Source organism: Cebus imitator, unplaced genomic scaffold (genome assembly GCF_001604975.1).
Source record: "Cebus imitator isolate Cc_AM_T3 unplaced genomic scaffold, Cebus_imitator-1.0 Scaffold652, whole genome shotgun sequence".
Classification (NCBI taxonomy): Eukaryota; Metazoa; Chordata; class Mammalia; order Primates; family Cebidae; genus Cebus; species Cebus imitator.
In genome coordinates, this window is record NW_016107967.1 from 763,654 (window position 1) to 788,454 (window position 24,801).

The following is a 24,801-nucleotide window of genomic DNA, read 5'->3' on the forward strand; positions in this document are numbered from 1 at the left end:
CCACCTCCTGGGTTCAAGTGATTCTCCTGCCTCAGCCTCCTGAGTAGCTGGGATTACAGGTGTCTGCCACCACGCCCAGCTAATTTTATTTTATTATTATTTTTTTAGATGGAGTTTCACTCTTGTCGCCCAGGCTGGAGTGCAATGGCATGATCTCGGCTCACTGCAACCCCCATCTCCTGGGTTCAAGTGATTCTCCTCTCTCAGCCTCCTAAGTAGCTGGAATTACAGGTGTCTGCCACCACGCTCAGTTAATTTTTGTACTTTTAGTAGAGATGTGGTTTCACCATATTGGCCAGGCTGGTCTTGAACTCCTGACCTCAGCCTCCCAAAGTGCTGGGATTACCGGTGTGAACCACCGTGCGTGGCCTATTTTGTTTTTGAGATGGAGTCTTGCTTTGTCACTTATGCTGGAGTGCAGTGGCATGATCTCAGCTCATTGCAACCTCTGTCTCCTGGGTTCAAGTGATTCTCATGCCTCAGCCTCCCAAGTAGCTGGGATTACAGGCACCCACCACCATGCTAGGTTAATTTTTGTACTTTTAGTTAGAGACAGTTTCACCATGTGGTCAGGCTGCTCTTGAACTCCTGACCTCAGGTGATCCACCTATCTTGGCCTCCCAAAGTGTTGGGATTACAGGCCTGAGCCATTGAACCAGCCATTTTTTGGTTGTATTTTTTTAGTAGAGATGGGGTTTCATCATGTTGGCCAGATTGGTCTCGAACTCCTGACCTCAAGTTATACACCCACCTCAGCCTCCCAAATCACATTGGTTTTCCAGTTGAATTTCTACTTTATCTTGGTTTAGATTTTATAGATAGGTCAGTAATGTTAATACCTTCCTTGTTCCTTTTTATAACATGAAGTTTTTCAGATTTCATTTCTATTTTAGTTTAAATCTAAGCTTATATTAATTTTTATTCACGATTCATTATGATAAGTAGGCCTACTTTGTTCTTCTTTAAGTTATATGCAGTATATTTTGCCTTAATCATGGAGCGTTAAACATTTGAAATGATATAGTATAGGGAATCTAGGGAGTGCCCTGGAGGGGTATGGATTTGTTATTTGAGATGAAAATACTGATATGGAAAAAGGATAGTCTTCTGTGTTGATTAACTGTGTATCCTGTCTTTATGGTCCACCCTTATTGTGAACTTGAATTTATAGCAGGTGGCAAAATTCTATACCTTGATTTGAATATTTTATTTTAGCTTCTTTAGAAGTGTATCTCCCTTCCTCAGTTTCTTGAAAACTGCCCAGAGATCATTTGGTCTCAAGTGTCTATACTCCACTTTTCTGGAATTAATAGAAGGATGGTGAAATAACCATTTTCTGGATTTTGATTTTTAGAGGCAGATTGAAGAAAGTTATATATAAAACACTGATGAGCTCATAAAAACTGTATCATGCATGTTTCTTTGTCATTCAGTTTGCTGTTGTTTGTTATTCCTTTCTAGGAAATACATTCTATAGGCCTCTATGGAAATTAAGTTGAAATAAATTTGGATAATTGGGCTTTAATGCAAATTTTATGCATAGCATTTAATTTGATAACATTTTGTTTTATTCTATGATTAAAAAATCTATATATGTGTTTTGAAGTTATATATGTTGAAGTGAACATTCTCCATTTTCCAGTTCTCACTGTTAATAGAAAAATGTATATCTTTCAAAAACAACAAAAAAGCCGTAATATAATAATGCTCTGAAAGTTGCTATTGCTATTTTCCTTTAATATATTGCAGAAAATTATGTCTGTATATACAAATCTACCTCATTCTTTTGATAGTTGTATTATACTCCATTGCCAGAATTCTTTCAGTTATAAGTGACAGAAACTCAACTGAGAAAGGCTTTATGAGTGTGGTTGATTCCTGGAACTAAACATCTAAGGATGAGAGCTTGATTACATTTCTTTTATAAGGTTTCTTGACAGTATGAGTTCCCCCCCGCCCCCCTTGTCACCCTTGTCACGCCTCACTCTGTCACCCAGGCTGGAATGCAATGGTGTGATCTTGGCTCACTGCAACTGCTGTCTCCCAGGTTCAAGCAATCCTCCTGCTTCAGCCTCCTGAGTGGCTGGGACTACAGGTGCATGCCACCACACCTGGCTAATTTTTGTATTTTTCAGTAGAGATGGGGTTTTGCCATGTTGGCCAGGCTGGTCTTGAACTCCTGACCTCAGGTGATCCACCCACCTTGGCCTCCCAAAGTGCTGGGATTACAGGTGTGAGCCACCATGACCAGCCAGTATGAGTTCTTTCATGTAGTTAAAGAGAACAAGGAAGAGTGAATACTTTACCACATTTCTTATGCACACTGGGTTTTCCTCCAGTGTGAATACTTTAATGTCTGCTAGGAGAACATGGAAAGGCAAATGCTTTCCTATATTCCCTACATTCATAGAGTTTCTCTCTAGTGAGTTGTTTCATGATTATGCAGGTGACTAGAATGAGTGAAGCCTTAACCACATTTCTTATATTGTATGGTTTCACACCAGTGTGAATTCTTTTATGGTTATGGAGGGAACTGGAATATCTGAAGGCTTTATCACATTGATTCCATTCATATAGTTTCTCCCTAGTATGAGTTTAATTATGATTATGAGGGTGGCTGGAATAAGCAAAGCCTTAACACATTCCTTATATTGATAGGGTTTTGCTACAGTATGAGATCTTTCATGGTTATAACGGGAACGGAAATATCTGAAGGCCTTACTACATTTCTTGCACTTATAGAATTTTTCTCCAGTATGAATACTTTCGTATATTTAAGAGAGAAAGGAAAAATGGATCTTTTCCTACATTCCCTATATTTATAGGGTCTTTTGCCAGTGCGAATTCTTTCACATATTTGACAGGACCTGGAAGAACTGAAGGCTTCCCACATTGATTGTATTTACAGGAGTTCTCTTCAGTGTGAGTTCTCTAATGGATTTGCAACTTTTTAAGTCTCCGTTCATGGTCTGTTTCCCCAATGATAGTGTACAAATACTGGTTGTAGATGTGTGGTGTTGCCTCCAAGGCCTCTGTTCTGTTCCATTGGTCTATGTCTCTGTTTTGGTCCCAGTACCATGCTGTTTTGATTACTGTAGCCTTGTACTATAGTGTGAAGTCAGGTAGCATGATGCCTCCAGATTTGTTCTTTTTGCTTAGAATTGACTTGGCTATGTGGGCTCTCTTTTGGTTCCATATGAAGTTTAAAGTGTTTTTTCCAGTTCTGTGAAGAGGGTCATAGGTAGCTTGCTGGGGATAGCAATAATCTATAGATTACTTTGGGCAGTATGGCCATTTTCATGACATTAATTCTTCCTAACCACGAGCATGGAATGTTTTCCCATCTGTTTGTGTCCTCTCTTATTTTGTTGAGCAGTGGTGTGTTATTCTCCTTGAAGAGGTCCTTTACATCCTTTGTTAGTTGCATTCCTAGGCATTTTATTCTCTTTGTAGCAATTGTGAATGGGAGTTCGCTCTTGATTTCGCTCTCTGTTTGTCTGATATTGGTATATAGGAATGCTTGTGATTTCTGCACATTGATTTTGTATCCTGAGACTTTACTGAAGTTGCTTATCAGTTTGAGAAGATTTTGGGCTGAGACAGTGGGATCGTCTAGATATACAATCATGTCGTCTGCAAATAGAGACAGTTTGACTTCCTCCTTTCCTATTTGAATATGCTTTATTTCTTTTTCTTGCCTGATTGCTCTGGCTAGAACTTCCAATTCTATATTGAATAGGAGTGGTGAGAGAGGACATCCTTGTCTAGTGCCTGATTTCAAAGGGAATTCTTCCAGCTTTTGCCCATTCAGTATGATATTGGCTGTAGGTTTATCATAAATAGCTTTTTATCATTTTATGATACATTCCATTGATACCTAGTTTATTGAGAGTTTTCAGTGCTGTTGAATTTTGTTAAAGGCCTTCTCTGCATCTATTGAGATAATCGTGGTTTTTGTCTTTTGTTCCATTTATGTGATGGATTACGTTTATGGATTTGCATATGTTGCAGCAGCCTTGCATCCCCGGGATGAAGCCTACTTGATCGTGGTGGATAAGCTTTTTGATGTGCTGTTGCAATCGGTTTGCCAGTATTTTATTGATGATTTTTGTGTTGATTTTCATCATGGATATTTTTCTGAAGTTTTCTTTTTTAGATCAGTGTCTGCCTGGTTTTGGTATCAGGATGATGTTGGTCTCATAAAATGAGTTCGGAAAGATTCCCTCCTTTTGTATTGCTTGATACAGTTTTAGAAGGGATTTACAGTTTTACAGCTCCTCTTTGTACGTCTGGTAGAATTTGGCTGTGAACCTGTCTGGATCTGGACATTTTTGGTTGGCAGGCTATTGCTGCCTCTACTTCAGCTGTTGTTATTAGTCTGTTCAGGGTTTCAACTTCCTCCTGGTTTAGCCTTGGTAGAGTACAAGTGTCCAGGAATTTAACCATTTCTTCCTGGTGTACTGTTTTATGTGCATAGAGTTGTTTATAGTAATCTCTGATGGTAGTTTGTATTTTTGTGGGATCAGTGGTGATGTCCCCATTACCTTTTGTTATTGCATCTAATTGAGTCTTCTCTCTTTTCTTTTTTATTAATCTGGCTAGTCTGTCTATTTTGTTGATCTTTTCAAAAAACAACCTCCTGGATTTATTGATTTTTTGAAGGGTTTTTTGTGTCTCTATCTCCTTCAGTTCTTAGTTATTTCTTGTCTTCTGCTAGCTTTTGAGTTTTTTGATCTTCCTCCTCTAGCTCTTTCAATTTTGATGATAGGGTATCGATTTTAGATTTTTCCTTATTTCTCATGTGGGCATTTATTGCTATAAATTTTCCTCTTGACATTGCTTTAAAGGTGTCACAAGGGCTTGAACTCATGAGACAAATAAATAAGAATTATCAAATGATAAAGCAAAACATATATTTTGATAACAATGCCATATATATTTTAACTCCTTTGTAAGCATAAGTTTTGCCTTTATTTATTTGCATTCTGACTCCTGATTTTTGCGTGATTATAATAATTTGAAGTTTCCTCTAAGGTCTTTATCTATATCTTTGCTGACTGACTTTTTATAAAAATTAATATAGGGTGAAGTTGAAGAATGTGGGTTTTACTATGAAATAGATGTACATTTGAATGCTGGCTCCTAAGTATGGCTGTTTGACTTGTACTCAACTTTCGGCCTCTCAAACCTTGCTGCAATAAAATGGGAATACTAAGAATATTGACCTCCTGGGGAATTTGGAAGAGGGAATAATGAAATTTTACATGACAAATTTTATTTCAACTTATTCTACCAAGCTCATGAAATATTTCACTATTTGTCATAAAAGTGAGGTTATGGCACATGCATTCTTAGATTTAATACTTTCTTTCTAGGGGAGGTTGAAATATAGTATCCTGAATCTTAAATATTATAGAACTTTTAAACAATTTGGCTTAGTTGGGGAAGGCTGTGGTATATTTAAGGATGTTATGTATTCTACTTTACTCCTTAAGAAACAGATTTTCAGGCTTGGTGTGGTGGCTCACACCCATAATCACAACATTTTGGGAGGCTGAGGCAGGAGGATTGCTTGAGGCCAGGAGTTTGAGAACAGCTTAGGCAACAGAGCAAGACCTGGGTTCTATGAAGAAAAAAAAAAATCAAAAAAGAAACATGCTTTTGGGATAAGAGTGAGAAACATTTGATTCTGTTACATATCACACTAAGACTAATTGAAGATAAGGAAAATTGATTCTGGAGATAACAGAGACAAGTTAGACAGAACACATTGATTTCTGATGTAACAGTCAGTGTTTGATGAAACTGTTCATAGAAAGTAAAGCCAAATTGCCTTATTTTACTGAGATACGTTTTAATAACCCAACTGTTAGATGAATAAAGCTTTTTAAAAAACTCAAAGCAAATGTTACTAATCGTTTGGAGTCCGGACGTCTCAGTTCACAGGGTTACTTCTAACATATAGAGCACATGCAGACTTCTGATCAATGGAGAGTGAGGGGACTGCCCCTGCTAGAGTTCAATTCAGCCCCAGGACCCCATGGCAGCCCAAGGTCTTGGTTCATGCTGTGGAAACAATACAGAATTTATTCACTCGGTAAACATTCACTAGGGTTACAGTAATTTTAGTATAATTCATTGTAAGGTGATGATCTCTAGGAACGTCATCACAGTGGAGCAACCTGAAAGCTCCCAGCAGCCAGCAATGAATGAAAGGTGGGGGCGGTGCTGCCACAGGGTCGGGGATAGTGAGCCAGGATCCTGGGCTCCCACATCACAATGGGGGTGGGGGCGCCTCGTGGAGGAGACTCTGTGCCTGATTGGTTCCTGGGCACCAGGTTGGAACTCTGGTGGTTGGTAGGACAACCTCCTTCAGTTGGTAGAAAGCAGTGGAAGGAGGAGCTCCCTCTGTGCTGTCTTCTCCGCAATCTCCGCTCTCAGACTTGTTGTATCTAGACCCATTTTAAATCAAGCAGGTTCCCTTCAGACCAGTCATCTCAGGGGAGCAGCTGAGGCAGGGAGTGAGCTGTTAGGGGGGTGCAGCCCCCTAGCCAGGGGCTGGCCCTGCCAGCGTGCCTGTGTTTGAAAGAGGTGAAGTGCTAAACTCTGCAGACTAGGAGGCAAGGGAAAGTCCAAGTTGCTGGAGAGGAGCCAAGGTGCCCCATGGGGAACACGCTGAGCTGTTGTTTGTGCCCCAAAGTCAGCCGCAGGCGAGGACTGCGTAGGTGGCCTGAGGACCTGTCCTTCAGCTCTGACATCAATGAGGCGGTGGCAAGCAAAGGTGCAGGCCAAGACAGAAGGAACATGTCCAACACCAGGGCCAGACCCATTTGGGGCCCGAGCTGGCTGTGTGGGGTGGTGTCTGACAGCTGTGACATCTATGAGGCAGTGTCAAGCATAAGTGCAGACCAAGGCAGAGAGGAGCAGAGGCCGGGCAGAGGGATCATGGTCCTCCCCAATGCCAGACCCAAGCAGAGCCAGCGCAGGGTGCACTGGGCAGAACCGATCTGCAACTATAACATCAATGAGGGGGAGGTGGCGGCGCCAGACCCTACTGCTGTGGAGCCTGCCCTGTGGGATTTGGGAGCTGGTGAGAGCTATGACCTGCAGCACATCAGAGACCAGGAGATGCCCAAAGGTAAGGCAATGAATGATACTGTTTGCCCTCAGGCACAGCTCTGGCTGACACTGATACCAGTTCTCACCCCTCTCCCCACCCCAGAGGCATCCACAGCCTCGGGCTCCTCCCTCCTGTCCCTAGCCAGCTTTCCCAGGCCCATGCACCAGGCAGGAGGACTGGTCCTGCCTCGTGCCTGCCCCCACCCTTCATTCTGGTGGTTTCTTTCCTCCTCCCTACCCCAATGCCCAGTTCTGGCCCCTTTCTCAACCCCAGGCTGGCCGAAAGCTACGTTTTCCAAATAGAAAATGTATGCTACAGATTTCATTCCTGTAGAGAAAGTGTCTTACACCTCTTCTCTTTACTTTGGTTGGCCTCTTAATTTATTTAAACGTTAGAATAATTAAGCTTCATGATGAATGCGACTTGGAAGTTGCAAGGTATTGTTCTCTCAGAATATTCAAAAATGGTGAAAGAATGAACAAAGATAGTATGTGAATGAATTGTGCCTTTATACACAAAGCATGCAAGTACTTGTGAAAGGTTTTCCTTGTTTGGTGGTGTAAGGTAAGCCTCTGAGTGCTTTCACACACCAGGTAGCAGATGGGTAGTGTGGGATGACGGCCCAAAATAGACTCTTCATATCATTTTTGGGGATTTATAACACATTTACAGGTATGTCTCATTTGACCTTGTCTCTATAAAAAAAAAATGGTTAAAAATTAGCCAGGTGGCCGGGCGCGGTGGCTCACGCCTGTAATCCCAGCACTTTGGGAGGCCGAGGCGGGTGGATCACGAGGTCAAGAGATCAAGACCATCCTGGTCAACATGGTGAAACCCCGTCTCTACTAAAAATACAAAACATTATCTGGGCATGGTGGCGCGTGCCTGTAATCCCAGCTACTCAGGAAGCTGAAGCAGGAGAATTGCCTGAACCCAGGAGGCAGAGGTTGCGGTGAGCCGAGATCGCACCATTGCACTCCAGCCTGGGTAACGAGAGTGAAACTCCGTCCCCCCCCAAAAAAAAAAAATTAGCCAGGTATGGTGGCTTGCACCCACAGTCCCAGCTGCAAGAGAATCTCTTGAGCCCAGGAGTTTGAGCCTTCAGTGAGTTAAGCTGGCTCCATCTCACCATTGCACCACTCCAGCCTGGGCATCAGAGTGAGACTTTGTCTGTTTATAAAATTGTTTTTGCCAAAAACAGCTCTTTGTTTTAAGGCTTTTGAAATATTGAGCCGGTGTCTGACCACAGTAATTGACCACAGCATCTCTTACTGCTTGAAACTTCCTTTGAAATGTGCTGGTAATAGCAGCCTAGAGGAAGGTGGTTATATTTGATAAGTAGAGGGAGGAGGGCATATATGTGATTCATCTAAAAGTTGCATCCGTTTATTTAGGTGCAAGTTTGAAAAAGAAGTCCCAGCCCCAGCCTGGATTTATTCCACATGCATGGAGAGATTCTGTGATTTTTGCATTCTCCAGTAGAATTGGGACATTGGTGCCTTTATTTTCTTGACATTTATTACTGAAAGCTTTTCTCAAGACTGTTAAAAGTGATTAAAATGGTTATGTAGTTTTAAAAAGAATCTTTTTTACTCACCTCACTTATGACATTGCTTCCTCTTCTTCCTCTACAGGTATTGCTTCTGACCATCCAAGGGCAAGCATACTCTTCCTGAGAAAGTATCAAATGAGTGGTAAGACAATATTGTTTCTGCCTTCAGGGAAAACCTAAAAATTTTCTATCTTGTGTATTACAGAAACTATTTAGAGAAACTCAGATATTAGTTAAAAATGTTCAACTTTTCTTAGATTTGCTTGACTTATTTTCATATATGATATAATTTCATTTAGGTGTCACTGTTTATGGAAACACACAGACTTTGTGTTCACACATTTGGTGACTTTTACTAACACAGTTAATTGGCCACATGATTTAGTGTAGTAGTCACAGATTTATGCCTTTTGCTTCATACGTCTTTGCCATTTTTCCCTTGCTCTGAAGAGTATGTTTTAATAACAAGTGACAGGATTTAGGCCACAGCTTGGATTTCACTTGAGCAAATCAAAAGAATCCATTGTTCTAGATTGGATCTGTGATTTTGTCCTCCTTTTTCACAGTGCTCTAACCGCTGTCACATCCAAGTTGTTGCTACAACTTTTTCGTTGGAATGTAATAGTGTTATACTGGACCGAGCATAGAAAATTAACACCAAGACAAAAGTATGCCAAATTGCAGGGTCTTTATTGCCGGCCACCACAGAGGACTCACGTCTCTCCAACCTGTGGCGTCGAAAGGAGGGTGCCAAGACTTTTTATACCCGAAAAACCACCTTGGGAGTGGGGGTGAGGAGCGGGGATGGGGATGAAAAGGCTTCAGACATTCCGAGGGCTAGTGGATTCTGTAAATCACCTCCTGGGCGGAGAGGAGGGCTCCGGATATTCCAAGGGCCAGGGGACTTTTGTCATTCCGTTTGTTACTTAAGTGGTTTACAGAACTCAAGATAAACATTTGTTTACACATTATCTGGGTAAGGTGGAAACCACAGACCTTAGTTACTTATTACAAGTCACAGGAGCCAAGATGGCGTGGGTTAGGACTGCCTGCCTGTCACGTTAGGGCCACAGAGAGCAGTTACTGATCAGCAAAGTTTAAGCAGCTTTACATAGTGGGCATTTTTCAGAGCAAGCTAGCAGCTTTATTTACAGAAGCCAAACACAGCTTTATCTTATAAAATGGCATTTCTCAGGTTCTGGCTCTAGGTCAGCACAATATCACAATAGAAATGTAACATGCCCTGTGCTGTTTTCCGTATTGGCCTTAGTGTGTGAAGCTAGTGTAAAGTTTCCATATCCTGCCTGTTTTAGGATGAGAATTAGAACTGTAGGATTTTTCTGTACTGTTGCTTATGTTTCATAATGTTCTGTTATCTTATTTTCAAAAAAGCCATACACCATGTTTTTCAGTTAATTTTAACAACAAGAATACAAGAACTGGGGGTTCTAGAATAACATCTGAAGTAATGCAGCACAATAAAAAAGGGGTTGTTCACCTGCATTTTCATAGTTTGTGTGGATGTTGTCTGACTTGAGCTAGTAATTTCTGGTTAGGATTGTTATATTTCTCAGTTTCTTCCAAGAGCCACGGGCTTCTCACACATAGAGTGTATGGAAGTAGAAGGAAACCGATCCCCTGCCCCTGTCACTTCAGTGGTGAGAAATGTGTGTCAGTGAGACCAGTTCAGCTTCAAAGGAGGAGGCATTGTAGGGAAGAAAGTGTGGCCCAAGTCCCTCTTTGGAGCTTTTATTCTTTGGACCTTTGTTGGAACAAAATGATTGTGTGTGCTGAGGATACCCTGTTCAGTTAGGTTGGCACACTCGTTTTGACATTTAAGTTTAAGGTAGGCTACCTTTCAGTTGAGTAAAGACCCATTTATTTTTTCAGTAATGTATAAATAGATGACCGAGAAGTCATTTGGGGTATTCTAGTGCATCTCGAGATTGACTCCTGGCCAGAAACTGGTTGTTAGAGCTGTCAGCTATTAGATCCTAGTAATGAAAGTAAGCTATGTGTAAATGTAGCATCAAAAAGCAAAACACTGCTGCATAGGGGTTCAGAAATACAATAGGTAAACGCTTTTATTAGCTGAATTTCTCATCTGTCCCACAGTTTGGCATTTTCATGAAGGAATACTTGAGACAGGATAATTTATAAAGAAAAGAGGCTTTATTGGCTCACAGTTCCACAGGCTGTACAGGAGGTGTGGTGCTGGCAAGTGCTCCTGGCAAGGGCCTCAAGAAGCTAATAATTGTGTTGGAAGGTGAAGAAGTCATCTTTCACATGGTGAGAGAAGGAGCAAGAGAGAGTGGGAGGTGCTGCAGGCTTTTAAAGAAGCAGATCGGGCCAGGTGCAGTGGCTCACACTTGCAATCCCAGCACTTTGGGATGCTGAGATGGGCAATCATTTGAGCCTGGAGTTTGAAACCACCTTGGGCCAACATAGTGAGACCCTGTCTGTATGAAAAATTTAAAAATTAGCCAGATGTGGTGCTGCATGCCTGCAGCCCCAGCTACTCTAGAGGGGAAGGTGGGAGGACCACTTGAGCTCAGTAGGTCAAGGCTGCGGTGAACCATAATCACACTGTACTCCAGCTTGAGCATCATAGTAAGACCCTGTTTCAGAACAACAACAGTAACAACAACAAAACCCCAAGAAGATCATGCATGGACTCAGAACAGGAACTCAGTCATAACCAAGGGGATGGCGCTAAGGCATTCGTGAGGGATCTGCCCCCGTGATCCAAAGACTTCCCCACCTCCAACACTGGGGATTACATTTCAACATGAGATTTGGAGGGCACACACGTTCCCTAATTTGTTTTGCCTTTCCGTAGGTACATGGAGATTCTTTCATTTGTACGTAATAGAATACGTGTTAGGTCAAAAAGTAAAACTGTGTTTTTAAATCTTACATTATGAGATTCATCATGTCATATTATTTAAATGTTAAATTTTGTTTAAATTAAAAATTTTTTTTAATTGATTTTTTATATAGTGATAATCAGATTTATCTTGTTTTATATGGTGATGATCAGATGATTAGCAACTACTTTTATTCTATGGTATATTATTATACCAGAATTGATTAGTTATATTTTTATTTTTGGTGCAAGGAAAGAGGAGAAGCTTTTGCCTATATTCTGTAAGTAAGCTTTTGAAAAGTTAAGAAATTAATTGTTTAAATTAAAAGTCTATCTGTCATGATTTCTTAGAAATGTAACAGGGACCGAGTGCTGTTAGCATGATTCTTTCTTGGTAAATTTTCTAACTCTTTTCTATTTTCCTAAGTGTCAGATTTATGCAGAAAGTCTTTAACTTACTGTGCCCATTTTTAAGGCTGCCTGACATTTAAGTTAAATTTAAATCATTTGGTTGTGATATAAAGATCTGCCTTAAATATTTAATCTTTTAAAATCAAATAAAATTGAAAATAGCTAAGTCCATTTCCTTCAACACTTTCTGCTTACTCCCTGTCATAGCAGCTGAAAGCGTAGCACCCTCACTCCACTGTGACCTTGTTTCCCTCCCGTTTCTTCCACTTGTAACACATTTTTAATTAAATCATGAATTGATATTTACATTATTATGACTATGCACATATTATTCACTGCTGAGTCATGTAATGTTCTGAGTGTGCCTCCTCCTTGCACATCATTCTTTCTCTTCAATATTTCTGAAACCTGAACACTTCTGCACTTCTCCCAGGTAACCTCCCTTTTCCTAGCCCATGATGGCTCATAAAGCCAAATGTGACCATTAGCCTCTGGCTGCTCTCTGTTTTCACATCCTTCATTTTTGTGTGTGTGGAATTGATTTTCTGACTATGTTCCTTTGGCTCTCTAACAACTATTCTTCCCCAAGAGTTGTAACATTTGTCACATGCCTATCAAAAATATGTTTTATCTACTAAAAAATACATTCCATGTTTTTTTCTTGAAGCAAATTTCCTTGGCCTGTCGTTATCCTCCTCAGGATAGACTGTGTTTTCCTAGGCTGCCCTGCACCTGTTGGCCTGGGAGCTCTCTCTGAAATCTTCTGGGACCACTAATGTTGGGTCCCTGAGTCCTAGACTGTGCATTGCCCTCTGCCTTATGTTATTCCCCAGTGGTGCTGGAGCGCAGTTTCTGAGGAAAGGCTCAGGTACACACATGTTTAGAGATCTGGGCTTTCTTAAAACCCCTCCTTTGACATAGAGTATAGAATTCTAGAGTGAAAACTAAGTGTCATGGCTTGAAGACATTTTTCTATTGCATTTTTATTATACTGTTTTTGAAAGTATTGCCATTGTGTGATACGTCATATGTAATCAATGTTTCCATCTGTCAAGTTTTTAGGACCTTCTCTATCCCTGAGATTCTGAAATTGTATCACAGGGCTTGGTAGGGACCTTTTATTTTATTGTGGCCATTAAGTCTACAATAAAATTTAGAGAATTTTTCTGTGTGTTCTGTTTTGTTATTACTATTTTAGTCTAATGATTCAGATGTTGGACCTCTTAGACCAGTATTTCTGCATTGATCTGTAATTTCCTCGCCTCCGATTTTCCAGGTTGTCTTTTGTTCTGTTTCTTTGAGATTCTTTGACTGTCCATGCTAACTGTTCTATTGAATTTTTCAAAATCTCCTTAAGGATGTTTTAAGATTTTGAGAAAAGTTTTGCTCCTGAATTTTTACTGGTCCCAGGAATTCCTTTTTCATGTTGTTTTGATCTCCCATTGGAGGCTTTGCTCATATATGTGGTGGTCTGTGGCTTTCTCTCATAGAAAGCAGGACCTTTATTTCACTGAGGGGTCTCACTGTAGGGATTTAGATTTCGCGGCAGCTTTTCCTTTGAGGAACATAAGTGTATTATATGAGGGAATGAGAGTATTTTCTTTGCCATGGTTCAGTGTTCTTCCAAGAAGGGCCTCCCAATTTTCTGCCTGGGCAGTGCAAGCATGGCTGCTGGCTTTCCAGAAGCAGGGTTGGGAAGCAAGGTGGAGTTTCACTTTGTGTGTGCCATTTACTCCCATTTCCCAGGTTTCAGCCCTGGTAGGTCTGAGATCAGAAACCTTCAGGTATAATATATCCAGAGAATATACATCCACTTTCCTTATAAGATGGGAGGACACGTGGACCTGGGGTTCTTTTTTTTTTTTTTTTTTGAGACGGAGTTTCGCTCTTGTTACCCAGGCTGGAGTGCAATGGCGCGATCTCGGCTCACCGCAACCTCCGCCTCCTGGGTTCAGGCAATTCTCCTGCCTCAGCCTCCTGAGTAGCTGGGATTACAGGCACGCGCCACCATGCCCAGCTAATTTTTTTTTGTATTTTTTTAGTAGAGACGGGGTTTCACCATGTTGACCAGGATGGTCTCGATCTCTTGACCTCGTGATCCACCCGCCTCGGCCTCCCAAAGTGCTGGGATTACAGGCTTGAGCCACCGCGCCCGGCGGACCTGGGGTTCTAAACCACAGATTTACTATTGACCTTGCTGGCTCTGTTGTATGTTTCACCCTACCTTAAGGTCACCATGTGCTCTGATTTTAGAGACTGTGTTGGGTTCTTCAAAATATACAGAATTGCTTGTTTCTGTTCAGGTCACTCCCTGTGGACACCAGGATTGTGCTTTCATGTCAGTTACCACTCCTCTATCTGCTTGTCACCTTGCAACATTGACTCAGAATCATCTGCTGTCAATCCTGTCTCCTGGTCCTGTGTATAATGTTTATTTTATGACTAATTCTCATGAGATTTCAGAAGGAAGAGAAAATAAATTTGTGGTCAATCCATTGTATTTAACGCAAATTTAGAACCGACATATAAGTGTAAATCTAAGTTTAAATTGAACATAATTATGACATTAATTCAGACAATTTTCTAGTTATACCTATAATAAGCATATTACACTTTTCCACTCAGGCCTTGTGGGATAATTCTATTCAAACTCCATACCTGCCATGTGGTTCCATTGCCGTGCAACATAGATGGAGGTGATATTGTTAGGGCACAAAGTATTGGAAATTTTCAAGTTAGCTAAAAGTCATTAATTATTTTAAAAACATCTAAAACATGTCTTATAAAAAAGTGGGGAGAAAAAAGTGATCTTGAGGGCCAGGTGTGGTGGCTCATGCCTGTAATCCCAGCACTTTGGGAGGTGAGGCAGGGGGATCTCTTGAGGCCAGGAGTTGGAGACCAGCCTGGCCAACATGGTGAAACCTCGTCTCTACTAAAAATACAAAAACTAGCCAGGTGTGGTGGCACACGCCTGGAGTCCCAGCTACACGGGAGGCTGAGCCTGGAGAATTGCTTGAACTTGAAGGTGGAGGTCACAGTGAGTAATCTTTAAATTTTAAATTTAAAAAATGGGGACAGATATCACCTAAAGCTGTACCAACTAGTCAGGGTTTTGGTGCATTTTTCCTGTTATTTTTATTCTCATATATGGAATTTTCCTCAGAATTGACTTTTGTTATGTTAAAGTATTATGCTGCATTACCCCTAATAGTAGTGACCTTAAGGGATACCTTCTTTCCCTTTGAATGAAAGTACCTGAATGATTCCATTTTTATTTTGTATGCTATATTTGTTTTTGAGAAAAAAGTATATACATTGACACACATACACTGTTAATGTAAACTATAACAGAATAGTTTAAGAAACATAAGAGTTTAGCTAGAGTTAAAACATTTGTATCTTAAAAGGTAATTTGGTCCTTCAAGTAATAATATTGTTCAAAAACGTCTTGGATTTTGGTTAAGAAATAAATGAATTTGCAGTAAAAAGCATCTGAAGCAGCAAAATGCTGTTGGACTCTATGGATATTTCTGATTATTGGCTACTGGCAATGTTGAAATGCAGTGTAGTTTTATAAACAACCACTAGATCTTCTCACTACTCTACCTTTTTTTTTCATACTAGCTCAGTAGTAGATCCAAACCCGTTCTGTCTTTAATGTGTTTGTGAAAGACCCTGATGGAAGAGTGTGATAACATGATGCAAACAGGCATATTAAGAGGAGGAAGGAAGGCTCATCTGAGTTAGTTTTTTTTTCCAGTTAAAATAATGGGTATTTTGTGGTTTTAAATAATGCTGTTGATCTTTTTAACTATTTGGTGACTGGCATTTGGCTACTGGGATTATTTTTAAGGAAGAGCACTTTCTCTCTCTCTCTCTCTTTCATTTTCTTTTTTATTAATTTGAGATGGAGTCCTGCTCTGTCACCCAGGCTGGAGTGCAGTGGCACAGTCTCAGCTCACTGCAACCTCCACCTCCTGGATTCAAGCAATTCTCTGCCTTAGCCTCCTGAATAGCTGCGATTACAGCCACCCAACACCACGCCTGGCTAATTTTTGTATTTTTAGTAGAGCTGGGGTTTCACCATCTTGTCCAGGCTGGTCTTGAACTCCTGACCGTGTGATCCACTCACCTCGGCCTCCCAAAATGCTGGGATTACAGGAGTAAACCACCTCACCTGGCCAGGAGGAACATTTACTTAACATAGTTGAGGCAGTTTCCGTATTGACTATTGCACTCTCAACAAATGAATAGACACTTTGAAAGTGTTTTAGAGATAGTTTATTATCTACAGGACTCAAAAGGTTCATTGTCATATCTCTGATAGCACTGTGGATGAATTTTCACAGATTTGTATCTGTAGGAAGATTTACTTTCCAAATTGTAACTGATTTAAATATTTGTCAAGCTCTTATTGAACTCCTTAATTTCTGCCACATTCTGTGCTCAGCAGCTGCAGGTAGGAGAGAAGGGGCCCTCCTTCCCCTGGAGAGGCTCACTTTCTCATGAGGGGGATACTCTACAGGCAATTGTATCATGTAACACATGGTGAATTACACTGATGAATACACAAAACCAGAAACGTTTTGTGGTGTGGCTGCAGGGAAAGGGATCCCAGAAGGTGGATGAGGTCAAGCTTGCTGGGACAAGGGGAAAAGGAATAAATATTCCAGACAGAAAGCAGCACGAGTGATGCAGGAATGTGCCATAATGTGCATCAAATAACTTAAAGAATCAAATCAATTAACCTTTGAAATGAACGCAGAGTATTCTCAGAAGTTCTCATCTGAGTAGTGTAATAGCAGTCTTGTGTAAACATGAAGTGAAAGTTAAATTCCCAAAGTTGTTTTAATCATCTGATTTTTGGATGTGAGAGAGTCTTAAAGCAGTACTTTTTCCATCTTCCCACAAGGAAACAGGCCCAGGGAGACCTATGGCCCTCACTTGTTTGGTGACTGAGCAGCTCTGGCACACACAGTCTCTGACTCTGACACACTGGTTCCATCGCACTCTCTCTTGAATGCACACACTTAGGATTAGTAACTTAGTAAATGTAGTATTACGTCTGCGTTTACTGCAATCAAATGCTCTTGTGTCAATATTATTTAATATATGACATTTTGTTGCAGTTAATGAATAACAGAAACAGAAAATCTCAGTGCTTTTTACTGCATAAGAAAAAAACATGAAATCCCATTTTAAATGTTTCCCTTTATTTATAAAGGGAATTTATAATAGAGGCTTGCCAGGTTTGATGATCGGTGGCATATCAAGGGCAGCATTTTATAACCCATTTCTCAAACATCATCTGTGAAAGTTAAGAGTCTCCAATGAGTTTCCCATAGAGCTGCACATGATACCACACTCAGGCAGGTCACGGGGTATAAAAAATACCTTAATGCTTTATTGTTTGACATTTTGACAAAGGGAAAAAACCCACACATTTGTAAGTTCAGCCTACTGTGATATTTTTCTCTATCTTCCTTCTTCTTCAGATACCTCCTTGCCATCTTGATAGAAAATACAGCTCGTGTTCCACCATATTGCTAGATAACAGCACAGTCAGCGAGCCTGATCCAGGCACACATTAGAAAGGTGAGTACAACGAGGCTGCCAAGGGCTGAGTGACACACCTCCTATGCTAAAAGCATCCCGGCCATCCTCTGTTATTTCAGCCATTCGGTTGCCCTTTTCAGCAAGCAGTTGAAGAAGTTGATGTCAATGATATATGGATTTTTCAGAGCCTAAGTATGAATTTTCTTTCTCTTTTAATCTTAGACACTGTGTGGTAAAAGGGAAAGCCAGTTAGCAAATAAGCAATCCCAGAAACAGCATGGCTATGTATTTGATGCATTTATGTTATGACAATATTGAACCTAATGGACAGGAGAGGTGCTTTTTATTGGATGTTTCCAGGAAAAATTATTAGTTCTTTATGGGCCATAGGCCTAAGATGATGGGCACTACTTTGGAAACTACTCTTGGAAGAAGGAACAGCTTGTCCTCCAGTGGCACCATAGTGTATCTGCATTTAAATTTTCCCACCATGCACCAGCACTTCATAGGCCACAATCAGAGATGCCCTTTCCAAACACCTTTGAAAGATGGGTTCGAGTTGGTTTAAAAAGCCAGCTCCTCCCAGCACTTTGGGAGGCCGAGGTGGGTGGATCACGAGGTCAGGAGATCGAGACCATCCTGGTCAATATGGTGAAACCCTGTCTCTACCAAAAATACAAAAAATCAGCTGGGCATGGTGGTGCGTGCCTGTAATCCCAGCTACTCAGGAGGCTGAGGCAGGAGAAATGCCTGAACCCAGGAGGCGGAGGTTGCAGTGAGCTGAGATTGCGCCATTGTACTCCAGCCTGGGTAACAAGAGTGAAACTCTGTCTGAAAAAAAAAAAAATGCCAGCTCCAATGGAGATGTCCAGGAAACATTATTAACATCTCCTTTGATTATGAGTGTTGATTTTCAGAAAACAGTTTGACAAGTGGTACCTCAGAATGTTAATCTCCTTATCCCTAACTTGACTTTCCAGTCTATAAACATGACTAAGTTACAAGATTTTGTCTCTAATGTACTAGTTTTTAAGCTAATTTGTCAGTAACTTCTACTTTAATCAAAAATGGCAGTTTATACTCATAATAATGTGACTTTCCTCTCTCATGTATAAGAATAATTGAGATCCAATTGTGTTTCAGCAAGAACTGGACTCCACCTGTGTCTAAAGCCCTGAGGTTTGACCTCTATGGCATCATCACTTAATGTTTGTATTCAGTCCTACGTAAAAAGCCACCTTTTTTTGGATAGTGTCCCTGGCTTCTTCTGATTTCAAAAGATTCTCATGTTTCAGTATGCTCTTCAAAGTAGTTTTTAAGCTTACCCTTGTTCAAACAAGTAAAAGTCGTGCTTTTTCTTCCAGTGTAGTCTAAATTTTACAAGTTTTTTTAAAAATTGAAATATATATGTTTTCTTTTTTGGAGAAGGGCTTTTGGTGTGTTGACCAGGCTGGATTCAAACTCCTGGGCTTAAGCAATACACCCAAGTCAGCTCCCAAAATGCTGTGATTACAGGCATAAGCTACCATGCCTGGACTAGAAGTCTATTTTTGAAGCACAATAAGTTTTAATTTGCTCTCCAGTTTTAGAAGGGATTATTTGGTATATTTGCTTTTGATGAAATAAAGGTTTACTGAGCAAGTTAATATAGCAAATTAACCTAAAAGGAAAAATTTTGAAAAAAGTATTTCATGGTTAGTAGAGCGTTGTTTTCAATGGAAGAAGTGAGCCATATACTGTTTCACTTATACTGTTTCCTCAAATATATGTCTGCAAACACATGCATCTTCCCAGCTCCACCTTCCCTTCGTCTCTGGGCACTCCCAAGCCTTTTAGGCAAATGGGGAAGTATGTGAGGCATCATTATATGGATAAAAGCATCCCAGATGATTCTGATCTTAACCCTAATTCAGTCATTCCCAAACTTTGCTGCACATTGGAATCACCTGGGGAACTTTACCAACAACTCTGATGCCCAAAGCATACCCAACGCCAATTAAATCAGAATGTCTCCAGCTGACATTGAGGCCCTGTGTAAAGCTACCCGGGGGATCCAGTGTGCAGCAAATGTGGAGGCCACTGCTTCCTTTGTGTGAAAAAGTGATGGTTCTAATATAAAAATTACGTGTTTACCCTGTTATTTGCTCTTCTTTCTAGCCACAGGGCTTTTCCTCTGTGTGAGTCATTTCTATCTATGTGTGCATATGCTTCAATTTATACCATGCCATAGTGTTTTGTGAACACCTCCCGTTCACAGGAACACTGTTCGGGGACCTTGGGCAAATCAGTTTTAAGCCTTGGTTCTCTTAATTGTAAAATGGGTGGTGCATGGAGTGTCATGTGAGGTTCGGTGGTCCTTGTCAGCATGTAACTTCAAATTCTGTGATCTTAAAATTAGGAGATGAAACTGTTGGAAGCACTATAGAAATATCTATCTTAGATGCTAATAACGTTGTAAGGCCTACCTTTTAAAACTCCAATTTGCCTTCTCAAATTATTCTGAGTCTCATTTTAAATGTTGAGGGTGAATGGAAGGACGGAACTTATCAAAGAGAAACCCCTGTTTCCTGACACACAACATCTGTGGATGACTTTGGAACACAGTAACATACATCTGAAGAGTTGTATTTGTTCATTCATATTTTGTTTAAACTAATGTGGAAGTACCTGTCATTAATATTGTATGATGTGGTGTTACACTGTGTGTTTAGTACTGCTTATTTTAGGAGAGTTAGAAGTGTCATCGATTTTTAGATGCATTATAATGTTTACTAATAAATTTTCTGCTAATCATGCATAGGTGATTTTAAATTACTTTATTTGGTATAAAGCACATTCATTCTGTGCTTTTAGGGAAATAATGACAAATGGGTGAGTAAGTGATGATGAACTAAATCAGCCACAATGCAGGGCCTAGCCACTTAAAAAGCAAAACACTACTGTCTGGCCTAAATGTAAGCATATGTACACATAGATATAAGTAACTTGCACAGAATGAAAGATTCTATGGGCAGAAGAGCAAATGTCAGGGAAAGTATGTCATTATTTATACATAATAACCATCTGCAGACACAAGTCTTCTAACAGCATATTGCCTAGCATTTTGGTTCTCCTATTTTTCCTGTAAAGCCAGAGGACTAAAACAAAAGTGCTCACATGGTACTGTTTTGAATAGAGGATTTCAGGGCTGCTGAGACAGTTACCTCCCACCCCCCTTTAGAAATATATCTTCAGGCCTAACAAATGATAAAATCAGTTCTTACAACACTTTTTTTCCCTCCACAGTGTGACTTTGGCAATATATTACAACATAAAGCACAGGTGAGCTCTTTGAAACCTGTCTTGTTATGACAGCTCATCACTTTGTGTCATACAAAACATGCTGTCAGGTCACAACTCTAGACATTATAAGCTATAGAGTGTTTATTTTACAGTGTTACAGCGAATCATTTGTGGGTTTTCTGGTCGTAAGACTCTTTTAAATTATTAAGCGTTCCAAAGTGTATTTGTTTATGTCTTTGTTTGCAATTTATTTGTAAAGAAGCAGTGAAAAGATGCCCTAGCCTCACACAAATATATAGTAGGAAAAAGGTGTATTTTTAAAGCTTTCAGGTAACTGTGGGTATTCTTTAACCCCACCAAAACTCCAGAAGTGCTAAATGATTAAAATAGTTATAGCAGGATTGTACATATCAATGAATTTGTTCACTAAAAGTCACTGATCTTTCTTGTACAATAAATGGATCTTTGCCCTTACTGGCTTTTACAATATTATGCATTGGCTACTTGGTTTATTTATAGTGTCAAAAACTCACTTTCATTAATATCACCACCATTATAAAAATGTCTTCAAATATATGGAGATGCTGTCGAGCTCACAGTAGTAGGTATGAGTTTTCAAAGTCCTAATTTTTAGCTTGAAAGTTTTAGCTTTATTATAGACAAATACTTGTTATTTTCCTTGAAATGACGGACTCACTTGACTTAATTTTATGGATAATAATCAGTTATACTTTCAGATAAAAATGGCGTTCTGTGAAAAATTGGCTTGTTCAGCTCACAATTTAATCACAAGTGCTTTTCTTTAACATGACCATACTCCAGTATGCAGAAGCACTTTATGTGAACTTTCTACTTAGAATACTAAAAAGAGAGGTCAAGATTTAATAACACCATTAATTTTTACTCTTTCATCAAGGACATTCTTCAGGGAAACATGCTACTTTAATAAAAACTGCAAGGGGCAGTGAAGAGTGGAATGAATACTGGTATAATTGGTACCACTGCCCTTATTCATACCGAGAAACCACCAGTTTTACCCACTTTTGCTTTCAAACAGTCATGACAAGTGTTGAACAGGGAGAAAGCAATCAATGTCTTAATACTTTAAAAAGTAATAAATTATTTGTGTGTTTTATTTTCAATCAGCTTCTCAGGTTGAATTAGGATTCTTGTAAGAACAGTTTGGGCCATACATGGTGGTTGACACCTGTAATCCCAGCAACTTTGGGAGGCCAAGGTGGGAGAACTACTTTGAATCAGGTGTTTGAGACCCGCCTGGGCAATGTGGCAAGACCCCATCTATCAAAAAAAAAAAATCAGCTGGGAATGTTGGTGTAGACATTTTGTCCCAGCTACTTGGGAGGCTGAAGCAGGAGGATTGCTTGAGCCCACGAAGTCAAGCCTGCAGTGAGTCAGGTTTGTACCACTGTGCTCCATCCTGGGTGAAAGAGCAAAACCCTGTAACAACAACAACAACAACAACAACAACAACAACAACAACAACAACCAGTTTCGACATCCTGGGTCTCCGAGGGAATCTCAGGCGTCCACAAACCACATTGGGAGAACCACTGGTTTCCTAAATGATCACACAATGTGTTAGTTTTTAAAGTCATTAAAGACTGGCCTCTTTTAAAATACAAAGGCAATTAAGTCTAACTCAAACGACTTCAGCAAACATAAAGTATAATAAAGAAAGATTTGGAAAATCTTAATTGATTCTAAAAAGTTCTAAAATCTTTATTGCCAACAGCTACTGCTTTCTAAAATGTTCTTGTGTTCCACCATGAGGTTAGAGGAGTAAAAATAGATATAGCTTATTACCATTCCCTGTTAGCCGGAGTCAGTATTTAAAGACAAGTCTGGCTCATCAATGTAGAAAAGACTTCCCAGTTCAGAACGTGATGTGCTGACGAAAAAGAGGTCAAGAAACCCTCTGAAGGCCAGGATCCAGGAGAAAAATTGGCAACAATTGTTTTGGTGAACAAATTTTACCAAAACAAACAAGAAGTATCTCCCTCCACCCTCCATGCCCTACTCCCAGCAGATACTTCACTAAGATATTAACAATTCCTGAATTAATTACTTAAATGCACATTCTTCTTTCATAGATATGCAAATAGATCTCTGGCTATTTCTGATGAGCCAATACATCCACTTTCAGTAAGTGTCACTTTCTCTGAGTATCTGAGAGTTGTGTTTTGTTTATTTCCTGATGAAGTCAAAATCGTCCACCATTAAGTCTTCGCTAAGTTGTGTCTAATCATCTTACGTAAGGAGTGTTGTAAATTGGACATACTGGAGTAAGAACTGACTTACAGCTTTATTTAATTTGAGCGCTAAGGGGAATAAACCTACCTTCCAAATAACAAGATATGTCATTTTAAAAGATAATATTTTATAGCAGCAAACAATATAAATATTTGTAAGTAGTCCTGACAAATATGCACAAACTCTGTCAATAGAATTAGAAAACAATTTAAATTTAAATTTGTTTTAAATGCTATAAAAACTTAAAAAGTTCCTTCTTCAGGCATATGATAGCCACAGGGCCACCTTAGCATTTATGTTCACAGAAAACCAAAAATATTTTAAGATCCTACTGTTTATATTTTTAGAACTGAAAGACATTTTATCCCGGCAAAATTATTGTAAGGGACACATGGGCACAAATTTGAACATTCCCATCTTAAGAGTACTTAAGAAGTTTTCCTGAATCAATATTTATATTGCCTTTTTTCTTCTTTCAGCGAGAAAAGATTCCAGGGAAATCCTTTGAGGATATCCCAAACGCAACTGCATTTTCAGATATTTCTGTAATCTTTTAAAGTCACAAAACTAACAGTACCAGGTGCAATCGTAACATTGGTAAGCTATTTCTTATCTATAAAGCATCTTGAATAACTGGTCTCCTACACAGTGTATGGCCGTGTTTCTAAATAAAAGTAGGTTCCTAAAGTTATCATCAGATCTTTTAAGAGAAACCCGTGCAAGCACAGTCAATACACATATTAGAGTTTAATCATTGTCATGTTTTAAAATGATGCCATTGCTTTTCTTATCACAGAATAATTGCTACTAAAAGCAGCAGGAGAGACTTTGGTTTCTCCCTCAACAGATTCCAATGTAGGTCTAAGCTGAGTTCTGGGCTGTTTCCCCACAGTTCTGACCTGGAGCTGCTGCTCCGAATGCTATGTTGTTCCTGGTGACCTCTTGTGCCTGCTCGGGAAATTGCCCAGGCATGTGGAACCAGTAAGACTTGGACATGGGCTTGGCTAGTTAGCCTGCCAAGCCATAGCTGTGTCCTTACCTCTACATGGTTCTCACAGAATTCCTGTGGTGAGACTCATTCTGAATATAAAGTACTGTTCAGATGGTTGGGATTATTTGACCCCTCCCCACACTAACCTATAGAGGAATGTCAACCACACGGCCTGGAGAGAAAGGACACTTAGAGCAGTACCCTCTCCTTTAGCATCCGGCTAGAGCTCAGGGTCAAAGGCTTCTGCTGGGCACCTGCATAGAAACCTCTCCGTGAGCACTGGATCAGATGCAGGCCATTTCATGGAGCTGCAGCCATTGGGAATGCTCAGCACATGCTGGAGGGAAGCAGGAGTGGTACTTCCAGATGGAGAGAGAGAGAGCTGATGCAGGAGGGAAAGCTGGATTGGAAGAAGGGGGAGTTCACTGTATTCAGGCTAAATTTGGTGTGCCCGTGAGATAGCAGAGTGACATGTGCAGTCATTATGTGAATCTATGGAACTGGAGCATGAATCTGAGCAGTGTGGTCATGATTTGGATGTATGGGACTGGAGCATGAATCTGAGCTGGAGGTAAGGAATGAAAAGTAAGAGTAGCTGCTCAAGGCGAGGCACGAAGGCTCACACCTGTAATCCCAGTTCTTTGGGAGACCAAGTCGGGCGGATCACTGAGGTCAGGAGTTCGAGGTCAGCCTGGCCAACACGGTGAAACCCTGTCTCTTCTAAAAAAAATACAAAAAATTACCTGGGCATG

The 24,801-nt window shown here is 40.2% G+C and overlaps 1 long non-coding RNA gene across 1 annotated transcript; it reads left to right on the forward strand.

Moving 5' to 3' along the window:
* Window positions 1-11,783: 11,783 nt before the first annotated feature.
* LOC108295619 lies at window positions 11,784-23,658 on the forward strand. The gene is made up of 5 exons (XR_001821475.2): window positions 11,784-11,819; window positions 17,445-17,544; window positions 20,791-20,826; window positions 22,899-22,950; window positions 23,538-23,658. It is a non-coding gene; the product is annotated as an uncharacterized LOC108295619 (long non-coding RNA).
* The last annotated feature ends 1,143 nt before the right edge of the window (window positions 23,659-24,801 follow it).